Here is an 18196-nt window from a genome sequence, read left to right on the forward strand (position 1 = left end):
TTGCCTAGTTTTATCTGTTTACTTAATTGAACTGAAGTCATATTTTCTAAAGAATTAAAATAATTTCACTGTTTGAAAATATATTAAAATTGATATAGTTCCTACAACTCCGTGTAAGGGAACAATCAGTTCTGACCTTTAAGGTCCTTAAACTCACTAGTGGAAATTCATTTCAGGAAATCAAGTCGAAAACTGTTGTTTTTTCTGTTCAGCAGGACTACTGATAATAATTTTGTTCTAGGTATAGGGTGATAAGGTAAGACACTGATACATGAAGATCAATCAAATAAATTAGAGACATAAGAAATGTTAAACTGTAAAAGACAGAAGCATAAAATGCTACCAATGCAAGAAACTAAATACATTTTTAAAACAGATACAAATTCAGTTTGGTACCATGAATATCCTTTCAGTAATATGCATCATTTTAATTCCACATATACGTATATATACTCAAAACCTTCTAACACACCCAAGGTTAGAGATCCATATCTAAAGACACATATTATATTGTCTTTCTAATGAAAATAATGAGCTGGCCATGTTATCTATCCAAATAATCTTTGCCTACAATCTGAATATTGTTCAGTTTGGAGATCTTCGAGGATAACTATAAAATGACATGCAAATTTGTTTTTTGATTGTTTGTCAGTTCCTAAATATGATCTTATAAAATCCATGATATTCTTTCAGGCTTTCCAGATTAATGCCATTTAAAAACAGCCTGATTCAGGTATTTGTTTGAATAAATCTGTAGATAAGCCTCCATTAGAATCAAAAACTATACTAGTAAAATGATCTGAAATGAACAAATGTTAGCATTTCACTCTTGAAATATTAATAAGGAAGGTGCACACTAATCTTTAAAATCAGTGTTGCAGCCTTAGGTACTTGAGAAGAGTTAGTTTTCTCTACCCCTTGGAGTATTAGAAGGTTAATAAAAATAATGATGAACCTTTTGTAGTTGTTTGAGTGTCAAAGAAGGATTCTATCAGTGCCTAACCTTTGCCCTGGTTTGGACATTAGGCACATTGGTAGCTGTTAATCATTAAGTCTTCAGGCCAGGTAATATTTCAGAACCAGAGAGAACCTATTTCTCAATGCATAATGATTTCCTACAGAAGAAACTATGTTGAAAGTTTGGTTAGAGGAAACAATTTCACAGAGACAATAAAGATAGTTTTTGAAGGATGTTATTAAAGCCATGAGGTGTACCACCGGGCATACCCTTGGTGATGGCTTTTACTAATGAAACTGGTGAATGGCTAAAATAAAATCTATGCTCCTAACAGAAATATGAAGGGAGTGAAGAGTCATAGAGTAAATTATCTTTTACTAGAGGATGCTTCGGGTTATAGAATCAGTGCTATTCAAGTTCTTAAAAAGAGAGTTTTAACTTGCGTGGGTTTGCATCTCAGGACTCTGGAGAAACCACAGAGAAATACCAGAAACTGCCCTAAGCTTCAGTCAATGCTTCTGCTGGAACTCTATAACGTTTGATTTATTTCCAATGAAAAAAATGATAAGATCGTTTTTTCAGGTTTATTATTATTCATCATGGAGAAAGATAGCAAGAATAAACAGGGACTTGGAAAATTAAGAGTATAGGCCTGGGAGGCATAAGGTCATGGGTTCTAATCCTGGATCTGCCTCATAACTGCTGTGTGTCCTTGGACAAGTCACTTCACTTCTCTGGGCCTCAGTTACTTCATCCGTAAAATGCAGATTAACAATGTGAGTCCTATGTGGATCAGGGACTGTGTTCAACCTGACTACCTTATATCTATCCCAGGACTCAGAATAGTGTTTGGCACATAGTAAGCACTTAACAAGTACCATAATTATATTTTTATTTTATTATTAAGGGAGTGGGAGTAGATGGAGAACAGAAGTGGACCCAGAACTGAACCTTGTGGAACCCCCACAGTTAAGAGGTGGGAGAAAGAGAAGGAGCCTGGCAAGGAGGCTGAGAAATGAGCTCATGTACATTTCCTATTCATTAAAACAATGACTGATCAGCATGGGACAGGTGCAAACGCCTGTGGGTACTTGGTCACTTATGATGGCCAGCCATTCTTGATATATTCAGTCATTCAATCATATTTAGTGAGACTTTATTGTGTGCAGAGCACTGCACTAAGTGCTTGGGAAGTACAAGTTGGCAACATATAGAGACAGTCCCTACCCAACAGCGGGCTCACAGTCTAGAAGGAGGAGACAGACAACAAAACAAAACATGTGGACAGGTGTAAGTCATCAGAATAAATAGAAATAAAGCTAGATGCTCATGGTTAACAAAATAAATAGAATAGTAAGATGAAGAAAGTTAGGTTTATATCCTAAGCCTGTGTATATATGTATATATCTATAATTCTATTTATTTATATTGATGCCTATTTACTTGTTTGGATGTGTATATATCTATAATTCTATTTACTTAGAGTGATGCCTGTTTACTTGTTTTGATGTCTGTCTCCTCCCTTCTAGACTGCAAGCCCAGTGTGGGCAGGGATTGCCTCTCAATAAAGACAGACCTCTTTATTGCTGAATTGTACTTTTAAAGTGCTTAGTACAGTGCTTAGTATGTGCTCAGTAAATACAATGGAATGAATGAATAATTGTCATAATATGCCTCAACTACTGCATCATCATCATCATCAATCAATCATATTTATTGAGCACTTACTATGTGCAGAGCACTGTACTAAGCGCTTGGGAAGTATAAATTGGCAGTCTCCTCACTGGCCTCCTTGTCCCCAGCTTCTCCCCTAGACAGTCCAAACTTCACTCTGCTGCACAGATCATTTTTCTAAAAAATAATTCTGCACATTTCTTCCTACTCCTGAAAAACCTCCACTGATTGCCCATTACTCTGCATATCAAACAGAAACTCCTTCACCTTAGTTTTAAGGCATTCAATCAGCAATCCCTCTCTTAAAAAAAAAAAGCATTTAAGTGTGTTTTATGTGCCAGGAGCTGTACTAAACCCTAGAGTAGATATAAGTTTATCAGGTTGGACACAGTCCCTGTCCCACATGAAGCTCACAGCCATAATCCCTGCTTTACATTTAAGGTAACTGAGGCACATTAGAAGTTAAGTGATTTACCCAATTCACACTGCAGACTAGTGGCAGAGCCAGAATTTGAACCTAGGTCCTTTGACTCCCACCTAGCTAGCCTCGCTCCTCTCCGATTACATTCCTCCAACCCTAACCTACTTACTATACGTTCATCTCTTCTCTCTTGCTGTTGACTCTTTACTCACAACCTTCCTCCTATTTGGAACTCCCTCCCTCTTCATATCTGATAGATCACCACTCTTCCCACCTTCCAAACCCTACTAAAATCATATCTCTTTCAAGAAGCCTTCTTTCCGTAATCTTCCTACCTTATTCCCTGTGTCACCTACGCACTTGGGGCTGTAATCCCTGAGCACTTTATTACTCATCCTACCTCCAATCACACAGCATTTATGCATATATTCTGACACTCTGATGCTTTCCTTATCTGTAATTCATTTTAATGTTTGTCTCCCCAACTACATTGAAAGCTCCTTGAGGGTAGGGTCTTGTCTACCAAATTTGTTGTATTGTATTCTTCCAATAAATTAGTATAGTGTTTTGCACACATAAGTATTCAATAAATATCATTGATTGATTCTTGATTGATTAACTGATGCTTACAATAAAATCATCTGGGTTATGTTACTGCAAAGTTGGCAGGAGGCAGAATTCGAGTCCAGAACTCATCTCTCAGGACTCCTTTCTGTACCCTCTTTCTGACCTCAGAAATCTATGCAAGACTCATTCTGCCCAACCAACCCTTCTACTGTCTTCCTCATATCATCTTGCAAAACTAGTTCTTTTATGATATGCTCACAAAAGAAAATCCAGTATTCCTAGTTCATAGACTGAGCTGGCCGAACAAAAATATTTTTTTCCTCAGATAAATCTAATTCTGTGCAATGAGCTACTACTTTATCTTTCTAGTACTTGGCATGTGTAATGCATAAATCTCCCAGAAAGGTCAGTGGTAATTATTAATTCTTCCTTCATGGCAACTGCTCTGATTCTAAATCCCAGTGGCCAAAACTTTAAACTAAAAAAGAAGAACATTTCTTTATACTCAAGGAAGTAACTGTAAGATCCCCACTCCTCTTATTTATCTTACCCATTCCTCTCCATACCGAAAAAAAAACACCCGATCATTGGTTTTAAATCACTCAATCATCTCTCACCCCAGTTCTTATCCTTGCTCCTCTCTCAACATACCCTGTCAGTCCTCTCACAGCCACTACTCACTATGGCTCATTCTCACCTCTGGCTGTGGACCTCTTGCTCACATCTTTCATTCTGCTAGAATTTCCTCATTCTCCACATTTTACAAATCAATGCTGTCTCCATATTCAAGTCCCTTCTGAAATCAGTGCTTTTCCAGGAGGCCTTTCCCCATGAATCTCCCATCTCCCTAACCTATTTCCACTTTTGCACTTCCCTGTCACCTAAACACTTGGATAATCACATACCTCCATTGTGTGTATACATGTATATAGTGATTACCCAAGTAATATTGCTACTGCTTCTTCCTACCTGTAATTTATTTTAGTGTCTATTTCCGCTGCAAGATTGTAAAATCCTTGAGAGCAGGGATCATGTCTTCTAACTCCAGGTAATCTACAAAGGTGATTAGCATAGAGTAAATGTTCCATGAATACTACTGAATTACTGATTTTCTAATTACTGAACTAAGTTGCATTATAAAGTGGAGATTTACCCTCATCTACAATGTTATAATCCCAGCCTGCAAGGATGTAGAACGAAATGCTATATCCTACATCAAAACCCCATTCATATCCTGTTGTTTACAACAGTAGTTTACAATCCCTAAATTCTTCTTCTTTTCCTTTCACCCTAATTTCAGTGTATTCTGCATTTGGCTTCCTTGCTTTGTTGGAGACAACTTCTATCCTCAGAATGTTCTAGTTTCATCTTTTCTTCCTGAAGTTTACTTTCTTCCACCATGAGCCTTTCATGTAATTGCACAAGGACTCTTTATCTCTTGTTCCATATTTTTCCACATTAGTCCTGAGTGCAGTGGGTGTGGTTTCTATTCCCTGTTCCCTGAGTGATTGGTTCTCAATCACTGTTTGTTCCCTAATCTGTTGTATTGGCCAGGCAATTTGGCCAACTCCTTGATTACCATTGATTCCTACCATTCCAGATTCTAACAAAAATAATCACCAAGTCTTGGAGGTAAAGATTTTGATTGTGTTCAGGTGGTCCACATTGCAGATGTGTGAAAACCAAGATAAATTAGCAAGTTTGAATAGCAAAGGAAGAAATATGTCTATTTTTGAGTACCTGGACAAAAGTTCATGAATTCAGGGAAAAAGAAAGATGAAAATAAATGAGACTAATTAAATATGCTAATTCAGCCATGAAGGCTCTCTGTTGTTGATTTCTGAAAGGTTAATATATAATATTTTTTTTGAACTTTTCAAATCTAGGCAAAGATACCCTTTTAATGGAAGACTGAATTACTTTCACATTAGTGGGGTGCTGATGAAAATGATAATACAAAAACTATTGTAATGCTTCCATAAACTATCTGGTAAGCATTTTATTAATTTGTCTTTAGCCATTGTTTTCTAGGTGATAAATGATTGCAGCATAATTAGAGAATGACTTCATCTAAATATGTTCAATTTCTCTTTTTGCATTTGTTGCAAAAGACTAGCCCAACTCACCCTTGTCACATCATGATATGTCCCCTAAAGACAGACATTTTTAGAATATGCTTTAATTACATTGGAACTTTTTTTTTATTAAGATTTATGCCATCCAAAAGGAAACACAAAGCTCAATGTATTGGAATTAAATGTAAAAAGCAAGACAGAGAGAGGCCACGGACAAAGGTGGATTTTTTACTTGCCAGCACAAAGCATCCATTTGTTGCCTTGAAAATGAACTGTCAGGTGAGCGGTGAAAAGAAAAGTAGCTCTGCATCTCTGTCACTTTGAGAAGTACTTTATCACAGGAATGTGCTCTTTCTTCTCTAAAATCTGGGAGTAATGGGGAGTCAGATTTTATTCTGCCATATTTATATTACATGCCAAAATGCCCCATGATGATATGTCACATCAGACTGAACACATATATTAATAGTTTCAGAAGCTTCAGCAAAACTCAGAGGATCAGAGAGCAAAACAGCTAGATTCAGGGCTACATTTCTAAACCCTGCCCCTGGTATCCTTAGCAACAGGAGAAGAGGAATACCGATATTCCACTGTCACTCTGCCAATACTTCCAGAAAACATAATTGAATAACTTGGACCCACACTGAAATACAGTATCTGGAATCTGGAAGTCAGGTGGTGGTGACAACGAGAATGACAATGGTAGTGGCGGGGAGGTGGAAAAAAGGTGCAGCTCTCATATTCAGCAGTCTCTCACTCCCCACCGTAAAATTGCTCTGGATGACCAATCTGGCATGACCCCGCTAAAATGGAGACATATTTAGAAGTAATATTTAGCTCCTTTCATTTATCTCCATCAGTGATATTTAATTAGCACACATTGTTCTGGAACACTGTTCAAGGTGCTTGGGAATCTATAGAAGCATAACATTTATAACCCCTGCCTTTTAAGACTTTTCAACCTATGAGAAAGACAAGTAGTAATAATAGTAGAGTTGTTCTTTAGTTCAGAGATTAATAATTGTGACACAACAGCCATGAGTGTTGCTCATCCAGACTTAGTCAACCAGATTAAGAACCACCCTTTTCTTCCCTTTTCCTCCCTCCTGCGTCACCTCAACTTTCTCCCTTTGCTCTCCCCCCCACACCCGTCCCACAGCATTTATGTATAGAAGGATATATCTAAAATTCTACTTTTTTATATTGATGCCTGTTTACTCGTTTTGATGTCTGTCTCCTCCCCTCTAGGCTGTAAGCCCGGGATGGGCAGGGATTTTCTCTCTTTATTGCTGAATTTTACTTTCCAAGTATTTAGTACAGTGAGGAGAGGAAAAAGGGGGCTCAGTCTGGGAAGCCTCCAGGAGGTGGTGAGCTTTCTGTAGGGCCCAGTGCCTAGCAGAGCACTTGGCACATAGTAAGCCCTTAAGAAATATCACAATAATTATGAACACAATGCACACAGGGCAAGATCCCAAAGGGAAAAGGCTGATGAAGATGAAATTGGATCAGAGTGTGAGCCTGTTGTTGGCTAGGGATTGTTTCTATTTGTTGCTGAATTGTACTTTCCAAGCACTTAATACAGTGCTCTGCACATAGTAAGTGCTCAATAAATACGATTGAATGAATGAATGCTCTGCACACAGTAAATGCTCAATAAATAGGATTGGATGAATGAATGAATGTGAGAATGAGTGTGTCTTTGGGAATCTTGCAAATTTGCACTTTTTTCTTTAAAATACAGCAGTCTGCCTTTTCTGTCCCTTTTCATTCATTCAGTCATATTTATTGAGCACTTACTGTGTGCAGAGCACTGTACTAAGTGCTTGGGAAGTACAAGTTGACCCTTTTATTTTCAAGTGTTGCTCAGGCACTGGTGGTTGAGGGGAAAAATATATCCTACCTGAGCTTGAGTTATTTTTGCAGTAGTGATGATGGTTTGGGCTGAAACATCCACTCTCTCATACCCAATCCTTTGTGAACTGATCATAGAGAGAACAAGTATAGCCTGTGATTTTAGAACAGAATATTTTTAGACCTTCACATCAGCAAGCACTAGTCAATCAATCAGTGGCACTTACTGAGCACTGAATTACTGCAGAACACTAACTATATAACAACTTTTGGGGCAGTACAACTCTATGTCCTTTCCCATTTTGGTAAGCCATCACTGAGTGAGATTGGCTCAGTAAGAGTTGGTGTTGGGTAGGTCTGCTCCACCACCATACAAAACCAGGGGAAAATTAACAACAACAACAACAACAACAAAAAAAGACACAAAAAATGAAACAAAGAACCAGTAACAAAAAATAACCCATTGTTCTACACACAACTAACACAGAGCAGGACATATGCAGGCTAGAGCAGTTATTTCAGGGAACAGATCATCATCATCAGAATTCTACCTCTGGCCAAATTTGGAAGACTTGATCCCAGTCTGACTGCATACCCAACACCCCAGTACAACTATTGCTCTATGATTATTATTATCATTGTTATTATTATGGTATTTGATAAGTGCTTACATGTGTCAAGCACTGTTCTAAGCATTGGGGTAGATATAAGGCAATCAGATTGTCCAACGTGGGGATCAAAGTCTTAATCTCCATTTTCCAGATGAGGTAACTGAGGCACAGAGAAGTTAAGTGGCTTGCCCAAAGTGACACAGCAGACAAGTGGCTGAGTCAGGATTAGAACCCACATCCTTTGACTCCCAAGTCCACGCTCTTTCCACTAAGCCATGCTGCTTCTCCTTTTTAGAAAGAACATCCTTCTATAAAGCAAAGTACAAAAGGATCCTGGTATGAGCCCTTCTTCAACATATTCTCCAATCTTATGCATTACTGTGATATTGAGAAGCAGCGTGGCTCAGTGGAAAGAGCCCGGGCTTTGGAGTCAGAGGTCATGGGTTCAAATCCCGGCTCCGCTAATTGCCAGCTGGGTGACTTGGGCAAGTCACTTCACTTCTCTGGGCCTCAGTTCCCTCATCTGTAAAATGGGGATGAAGACAGTGAGCCTCTTGTGGGACAACCTGATCACCTTGTAACCACTCCAGCACTTAGAACAGTGCTTTGCACATAGTAAGCGCTTAATAAATGCTATCATTATTATTATTATTGTTATTATTATTATTATATTGATGCCACAACCAGCATGTCTATATGAAAGAAGTGATACCATCATTTCTGGGTGATTTATTCACATCGTCATTCAAAGCTCCAAGCAGCTGGGTCCTGGGGAGACAGGGAGAGGCTTATACAATATAGAGGTCACCCTAAAATATACTCTGTACCATAACCAGCAAGGAAGCCAGGAATAGGGAAACCACAGATCACCAGACGTCCCAGTCGTAGAGCATGTGAAAACAAAAGAAATGATTTTTTTTTAATGGCATTTCTTAAGTGCTTGCTTTGCATCAAACACTATTCTAAGTATTGGGGCAAATACAGGTTAATCAGGTTGGACACAGTCCCTGTCCCTCATAAGGCTCAAAATCTAAGTAACAATGAGAATAGATATCAAATCACCATTTTACAGTTGAGAAGACTGAGGTACAGAGCAGTTAAGTGACTTAACCAAGGTCACACAGCAGGAGCCATGATTAGCACTTATGTACAACATTTATGTACATATCCATCATTTATTTATTTATATTAATGTCTGTCTCCCCCTCTAGACTGTAAGCTCATTGTGGGCAGGGAGTGTGTCTTTATATTGTTGTTCGTACTCTTCTAAGTACTTAGTACAAGAGAAGCAGTATGGTTTAGTGGAAAGAGCACGGGCTTGTGAGTCAGAGGTCATGGGTTCTAATCCCCGCTCTGCCATTTGTCAGCTGTGTGACTTTGGGCAAGTCACTTAGCTTTTCTGTACCTCAGTTAACTTATCTGGAAAATGGGGATTAAGACTGTGAGCCCCATGTGGGACAACCTGATGATCTTGTATCTATCCCAGCACTTAGAATGGTGCTTGGCACATAGTAAGTGTTTAACAAATATTATTATTATTATTATTATTATTATTATTATCATTATTAAAGATTGACCTCTGCTGAACTGTTGTATTTGCTACTCACAATGTCTCACAGTGTTTTCATTTATCTCTGTTATCACATTCTTCCCAAAGCCTCTTTCAATGATAGTAATAATGATAGTGGTATTTGTTATTGTGGTAGTGGTAGCAGCGTGGCTCAGTGGAAAGAGCACAGGCTTTGGAGTCAGAGGTCATGGGTTTGAATCCCGGCTCCGCCACATGTCTGCTGTGTGATCTTGGGCAAGTCACTTAACTTCTCTGAGCCTCAGTTACCTCATCTGTAAAATGGGGATTAAGACTGTGAGCCCCATGTGGGACAACTTGATCACTTTGTATCCCCCCCAGCGCTTAGAACAGTGCTTTGCATATAGTAAGCACTTAACAAATGCCAAGATTATTTATTTATTATTTGTTAAGTGCTTACTATGTGCCAGCCACTGTATTAAGTCTTGGGGTGTATAGAAACTAATCAGGTTGGAAACAGTCCCTGCTCCACGTGGAGCTCACAGTCCCAATTCCCATTTTACAGATGAGGTAACAGACACAGAGAAGTTAAGTGACTTGCCCAAGGTCCCACAGCAGACAAGTAGTGGAGCTGGGATTAGCTACATTTCCCTCACAGATAAAAAAAAACCCTGAATTTCTATATAAATATCTGTATAATTACAGCAAGGTATTTTTTTTAATCTGCTTTTTGCTGAAATAATTTGCTAGTGTCTATCATCCTCTTTGCCCCAGAATCAAAGATAGATGTGTGTCATACTGAAACGCAGGTAGAAGAAACGCCAAAACATATGAGAGCAAAGTGAAAAAACACGTTTTCTTAAATATGCAAGTATTTCGAAAACAAAAGTACTATTTAAATGAAATGTATTATCATTTATTATTACTCAGTCCCTGACTCAAATTATCTATTTACTTCAGACTCAGTTATACCTAAAGATTATAAAAAAAACAAGTCAAAGTGGATTTCTCCTCAGTTTTCATATTGTATATGTAGAGGCACCCTGAACTAAAAATATGAAAATAATTGAAATAATTTCCAACGGAGAGATAAAAATCCACAAAACATATTAGTATAATTCAAACCTCAATAAGGATTATCTGGGTAATCACACAATAGAAATGGCCAGTCATCTGTACAAAACCCTTTGTGCCCATAGCCCTTGGATGCCTGTTTTGAGCATGTCTGTTCCTGGCTGGGTGGCTCATGTGAGGAGAATGGATGACCACAGGAATCTAAAGCCACTGTTGCATGGTACACTAAAGAAGCCAGAGAAAATAATTTAAGGATTTGTTAAACCAGCTTCTAACAGTGTTGCATTCCCTTTGAAAGTCGGGACATTGCACGACATTGCAATCAGGAAAGGGGCAGATCTGATGGAGCAGAGGCCGCCTCTGTAAGGATCCTGGAACAAGGTGGTAATGGTGAAACAGGCCCAAGAGCTGCAAACAACAAACATGACAGCTCAAAAATCAGTCTGTGTCTGTGGATGATGCAACCAGTCAGTCACTTGTATTTACTGAGCACTTACTGTGTGCAGAGCACTGTACTAAGCGTTTGGGAGAGTACAACCTAACAATATAACAGACACATTCCCTGCCCACAGTGAGCTTAGAACCATAGATCCGGGATTGGACCTTCTGAGTCACATACACATCCATGGTCCATCCTCCTTCGTCCATACGTATAAGCAATAATAATAATAATGATGGCATTTGTTAAGCACTTACTATGTGCATAGCACTGTTCTAAGAGCTGCGGAGTATACAAGGTGATTAGGTTGTCCCACGTGGGGCTCACAGTCTTAATCCCCATTTTACAGATGAGGTAACTGAGGACCAGAGAAGTTAAGTGGCTTGCCCAAAGTCATACAGCTGACAAGCGGCGGAGGCGGGATTTGAACCTCAGACTCCCATGCCTGTGCTCTTTCCACTGAGCCATGCTGCTTCTCTTAAATGAAACCTGTTAAGTTGTTCATATGTTTCTGATGTCTGTATTCTTGAAGTAACTTCATCCACTGCAAAGAGTGTAGAGTTGGGATTCAGGGGGCCTGGTTCTACACCTAAGTCTGCCACTAACATGTTGTCTAATCAAAAAGATTGCATTAATTTTACAGAGTTGTCTTTCCTCATTATAAAATGTACCAGTACCTCATTCTCGCCTGTCCCGTTGTCGACCTCTGCCCTCCCTCTGCACATCCACCAAGCTAGCTCGCGTCCTCCCTTCAAAGCCCTACTGAGAGCTCACCTCCTCCAGGAGGCCTTCCCAGACTGAGCCCCCTTTTTCCTCTCCTCCTCCCCATCCCCCACCCTACCTCCTTCCCCTCCCCACAGCACCTGTATGCATGTTTATACAGATTTATTACTGTATCTATTTTACTTGTATATATTTACTATTCTATTTGTTTTGTTAATGATGTGTATCTAGCTTTATTTTTATTTATTCTGGTGACTTGACACCTGTCCACATGTTTTGTTTTGTTGTCTGTCTCCCCCTTCTAGACTGTGAGCCCGTTGTTGGGTAGGGACTGTTTCTATATGTTGCCAACATGTACTTCCCAAATGCTTAGGACAGTGCTCTGCACACAGTAAGTGCTCAATAAATACGATTGAATGAATGAATGAATGAGACAATCCCTGCCTCTCCCCACATTAAAGGGGAATTGGAAGAAAAATTTAGATTACTGATAGACAACATTTTAGAAAATAAGTGCTATATCAATACAAGATATACATGGTTCTGAATATGATTTTAAATTTCTGTCTTTTTCTTCATGTGCATTTGTATAGTTTTTTTTATTTGTGCTGTCAGTGGTTTCTCTTTCAAGTAGAATGTATAACTGCATATAGATATATATACCTGCAGAATATCAATAAATGTTCATGGCATATATAATGTATACCATGTATATTTATTCACTCATATATTTGACAGCAATTTCATCCTAATACATGTTATACTTTCTATTCTGTTCTTGTTCTTCCTCCTGTTCCCAATCTTAAAAATAATATTTGCCTCTCTATATATGATAACAGGCCCATAAAACTGTCATTCATTCAATTGTATTTATTGAGCGTTTTCTGTGTGTGTGTGTCAGGAGTGTAGGGGACTGTAAGCATTGGACTGCCATAGTTGGAATCAAACTATTGGTCTGGATGGATCACTGATCTAAGTAATAATAATAATAATGTATATTAAGTTCTTTTTATGTACCAAACACTACAAATATCTGAGGTTGACAGAATATAAGCAGATAGAACACTGTCCCTGCACCACAAAGGGTTCACAACCTAAGAGGGAAGGAGAATTGGTATTTTATCCCCATGTAACAGAATGAGGTAACTGAGACTGAAAAAATTAAGTGACTTACCCAAGCTCTCTCAGTGGAAAAGTGATGTAGCCTTGAGGAGGACCTAGGAACAATAGGCCACGTTGCTTCTCCTGACCTGGCCAGGGTGTTTACATCACTTGATTTGCCTTGGCCTAGTAGAAATATCATGGGCCCAGGAATCAGTGCACCTGGTTCTAATTCCAGCTCCTCCACTTCCTCTTCATGTGAATTTGAGTCACAATTTCTCTAGGCTTTAGTTTCCTCATCTGTCAGATGTCAAAGACCTGTTATGCCAGTGCTTAGAACAATGCTTTGTTCTCAACTCAACTCAACTTGTCCCTTTTCCCACTTAAATAAAATGCAACTAGGTAATTTTGCCCAAAGAGGTATACTAGAAGAAAAAAGAATATTATTTATATGCAAAACTTCACAGTTATAAACTTAACACAGAAAATTAAAGGGCAGGAAAAGGAATATTTTAAAACCAAGCCCAAAATTCCCCTGGATATTTCCTTTAAAATTTGGCTGTACAGCTGAGCTGAGATTTACTCTGTAATAAAAAAGGTAAAACGTAAATAAAAAAAACATTATTTAAACTGTGATAGAGTGTTCATTTGTGTTCATGAGTGTGAATATTTCAGTTTTTGGTGTTGGATCCATAAATGCCTAAAACAAAGGTGATAAAGTTGTTTAGGAATGCAAAAAAACAGTTAAAATAAATTATACTATCAACATCACAAATAATTTCATTGTGAATTGTTTCAAGGGGAGGGGAGAGCAGTGAGGGTAGAGACCAGGTGATTTCAGGGGTTGAGAAAAGTGGTGAGGATGGAAAACAGTTAATACCAGAGGTGGGAAGAACAATGAGATGTAGAACAAGAAGGGAGAATGTGTAACTGAGGGGAACAAGCCTTAGGATAACGCGTGGGTTTATGGATTGGAGGGTTGGAAGTGGTTCTGAGTAGCAGAAGCAGGTTTATTGAGATTATTATAACACAAAGAATCCACAGGAGGCAATCCACAAGCGTATTTATTTTATTTTGTTACTATGTTTGGTTTTGTTCTCTGTCTCCCCCTTTTAGACTGTGAGCCCACTGTTGGGTAGGGACTGTCTCTATATGTTGCCAATTTGTACTTCCCAAGCGCTTAGTACAGTGCTCTGCACACAGTATGCGCTCAATAAATACGATTGATGATGATGATGATTCCTGGGATAAGAAGTAGCAAGTGTACTGACCAGCACAGTCCCCAGGTTCTAGTAGCTAGTGGAACTGGGAAAGAAATGCTCTTAGTCTCCCTCCAGGGTTACCCTTCCAACACGGGCTATCTTCCATTTGCCAAGGGGGTGAGATCCCTCCCTGAGGGGATGCTCACTTCTCCTTGCTCCAAATTGAGATCCCTCTGCAGGGAGATACACACATCTCCTTGCTCCAGCGAAGAGGGCCGATCGGTCACGCAGCACCGCAGAATGTCCAGCGGAGTGGGCATCTCCGACTCTCGGCAGAGGCGACTCTCCATGTTGTTGTGACAGAGTTCCGACCTACTGCAAGAGTTCATGGAGACTCCTCCCCAGATACACCCTGCTACTTCCTGATCCTTTACCGCTGAAGTCATATTTGGGAGGATCATGTGGCAAGACCAGTTGGAATTCTCCACTCCAGCAAACTTGTGGGTTTTCAGAATCATGGGGCCCACAGAAAGCAGAAGAGGTATTGAGTCTGATTTTAGACTGTGAGCCCACTGTTGGGTAGGGACTGTCTCTATATGTTGCCAACTTGTACTTCCCAAGCACTTAGTACAGTGCTCTGCACACAGTAAGTGCTCAATAAATACAATTGATTGATTGATTCCCCATTTTATAGATGAGGTAACTGAGACACAGAGAATTTAAGAGAATTGCCCAAGGCCATAAAGCAAGCACGTGCTGGAGATGGGATTAGAACACAGATCCTCTCCCTTCCAGTCTTGTGCGCTTTCCATGAGGCCACATTACTTGTGAAATTCAAGTGACAGTTTAGCCAGTCTGATTCTGAGCATCTCTAGACTGAAAGCTCAATGTAAGCAGGGAATAAGTTTACCGACTCTCCCCAAGTGCTTAGTACAATGCTCTGCACATAGTAAGCATTCAATAAATGACATTAGTGAGGATGATGATAAATACCATTGATTGATTGAGTGATCAGTGATATTAAAAACAACTTTTATAACAATGCAGGACTGTTACCATTGGTTTAATTAGTTCATCATATTGACAAGGGGTAATGGATAATTTTAAATTTTAAACAAAGAATCAGTAAATGTTTTAAGTATTTAAATATCTTTCTTCTAATTCTCTTTTTAAGGATTTACTCTCGCTTTTTTGCCTAGCATTCCTGGTAGTAAATTGAATGTCAATCAATCAGTCAATCAATCATATTTATTGAGCGCTTACTGTGTGCAGAGCACTGTACTAAGCGCTTGTCCAATAAAAGTACTGGACAAGCTGCTGATTCTTTCAATTCAATACTGTATCTTCTTCACTAATCTCTCTGCCTCTAATCTCTCCCATTGCCAATCCATATTTCACTCTGCTGCTAGGGTCATTTTTCTCAAACATCATTTTGCACCCATCTCCCTACTAAAAACCTCCAATAGTACTCCATTCTACTTCATGTCAAGTAGAAACACCTGTCCACTGAGTTAGAAACACTCAATCAACTCTTTCTCTCTTATTCGTCCTCCCACTACACTCAGTTTTGCCCTCTTAATTCCTCTCAAACTAACCTACTTGCCTCACTCATCTCTCCTGCTACTGATCTCTTGCTCACATCCTTCCCCTTGCCTATAATTCCCTTCCCCTTCGTATTTGATATACCACAGCTCTTCCTATCTCCAAAACCTTTCTGAAATCACATCTTAACCAGATCCCTTTCCTGATTAATCTTTTATCTCTCCCATTAAAATCCCCCAGCTGCCATTTCAGCCCTTCTTCTCCACCTAAGCACTTCAATTTATCCCCAACCAGCCACCAGTAGCACTCAGGTACATATCTTATTACTCAATTTCTTCCTCCTCTCTCTAATTTATACAAATATCTGTCTCCCTCGATAGAATGCAAATCTGCCTCTTAAATTGTCTTTCCAACTACCTCACTCATAAAAAATCCCCATGAACAAAATCTTCATCAGTTTTCCCATACCCTCCAAATCCTCTGACTTCCACAACAAAATCTCTTTCCTAGAGAGAAACCTTTTGGGATAACTTTAAATAGAACACTTTTCAAAGAAAAAAAAATGTTCAAGCAGAGGATTTGGAAAGGAGTGAGCTCAAGGGAGGAGAGTTTGTTGAAGCAGATTATGGTCAGAACAAAACTTCACTTCTATTGACACTTTGCTTCAACTTGAAAATCATGCACCAAAATCCTTTATACTGAAAAAGGCTTTTCAGAACATCCCCTTCCCAAAGGTTATCTCCCTTGAGAGATTGGGGTGGCAGAGGATTGTGAGAAAGGACTTGTGGGCCATGAGTTTTGTTAGGGATTAAAGCTCCATCATTGTAATGTGTCCTTTGGTACTTCATACTGTTCACATTGTGAATTGTTTAGGCCACACTCACCAATCCCAAATACTCAAAAAGTGGGAGCCAAAAGCTTCTGACCTCTTACTACTGACTTCTGACCTCTGACCTCTTCTGACCTGTCTCCCCCTTCTAGACTGTGAGCCCACTGTTGGGTAGGGACCATATCTATATGTTGCCAACTTGTACTTCCCAAGCACTTAGTACAGTGCTCTGCACACAGTAAGCACTCAATAAATACAATTGGTTGATTGATTACTTAGAAATATTCTTTAGTCACTGCATTCTCACTCTGGAAACTCAGTACTCAATGTAGTTTGATAAAACATTTCACTGGATAGTTCTAGTTCTATTTTTCTATTCAAACTCATGCACACTTACTTTCCTCTCCCAAAACCTTATGGCCAAGTTGACATGGCCAAAAACATGGAGTTTTTAGGGGTAGCTTTTATGACAGTTAAGCATTCCAAGCTGCATTTAATCTCAGTTCACTCTTTACTACACTTTTGCAATTCATTATGACACAATCCCTGAGTTTTGTCCACTGAAACCAAACAAACCACATTCCTATTGTTTCATAATTTCTCAGGCCAATCAGTATAGTTGAGGTCCATTTTATCTTTAGAAATGAAAAAAAACTATTATTCAAACCCTCTCTAGGCTGAAATATTGCATTGTATTATAGACTTCAGAACTTTCTTCTTTTGGGAATTAAAAAATAAAACAAATGAGTTGACAAATATTTCTAAAATTCACTTCTCAAAAATAGAGATTAATCATGTCAGTAAAAAGTTTTGTGTATTTTATAACCCTCTAGCAAAAACTCGTTCTTTACAAATGCCAAGCACTCTTAAAAGTAACTTGGCTTCTCATTCAGAATTTGTGTGCCACTGAAATGTAATATAGATATTCTTAAAAAGCAGTATCAATTAGCTGTATCTTCTCTAACCAATAATAATAATAAATATGGTATTTTATAAGCAGTAACTATGTGCCAGGCTCTGTACTAAATACTGGAGTAGATACAAGATAATCAAGTTGGACACACTCCTTGTTCCACAATCTTTATTCCCATTTTATAATCCCCCCCACCTTACCTCTTTCCCTTCCCCATAGCACCTGTATACATGTATATATGTTTGTACATATTTATTATTCTATTTATTTATTTTACTTGTACATATCCATTCTATTTATTTTATTTTGTTAATATTTTTGTTTTGCTGTCTGTCTCCCCCTTCTAGACTGTGAGCCCACTGTTGGGTAGGGACTGTCTCTATGTGTTGCCAACTTGTACTTCCCAAGCGCTTAGTACAGTGCTCTACACACAGTAAGTGCTCAATAAATATGATTGAATGATTGATTGGGTAAACAGACACAGAGAAGTTAAGTGATTTGCCCAAGGTCACCCAGCAGATAAGTGGTGGAGTCCGATTAGAACCAGGTCCTCTGACTCTCAGGCCTGTGCTCTTTCCATTAGGCCATGCTGCTTCATATGCACTTAATAATAATAATAATAATAATAATAATAATAATAATAATGTTAGTATTTGTTAAGCGCTTACTATGCGCAAAGCACTGTTCT

The sequence above is a fragment of the Tachyglossus aculeatus genome, chromosome 3 (assembly GCF_015852505.1).
Source record: "Tachyglossus aculeatus isolate mTacAcu1 chromosome 3, mTacAcu1.pri, whole genome shotgun sequence".
NCBI classification, from domain to species: Eukaryota; Metazoa; Chordata; class Mammalia; order Monotremata; family Tachyglossidae; genus Tachyglossus; species Tachyglossus aculeatus.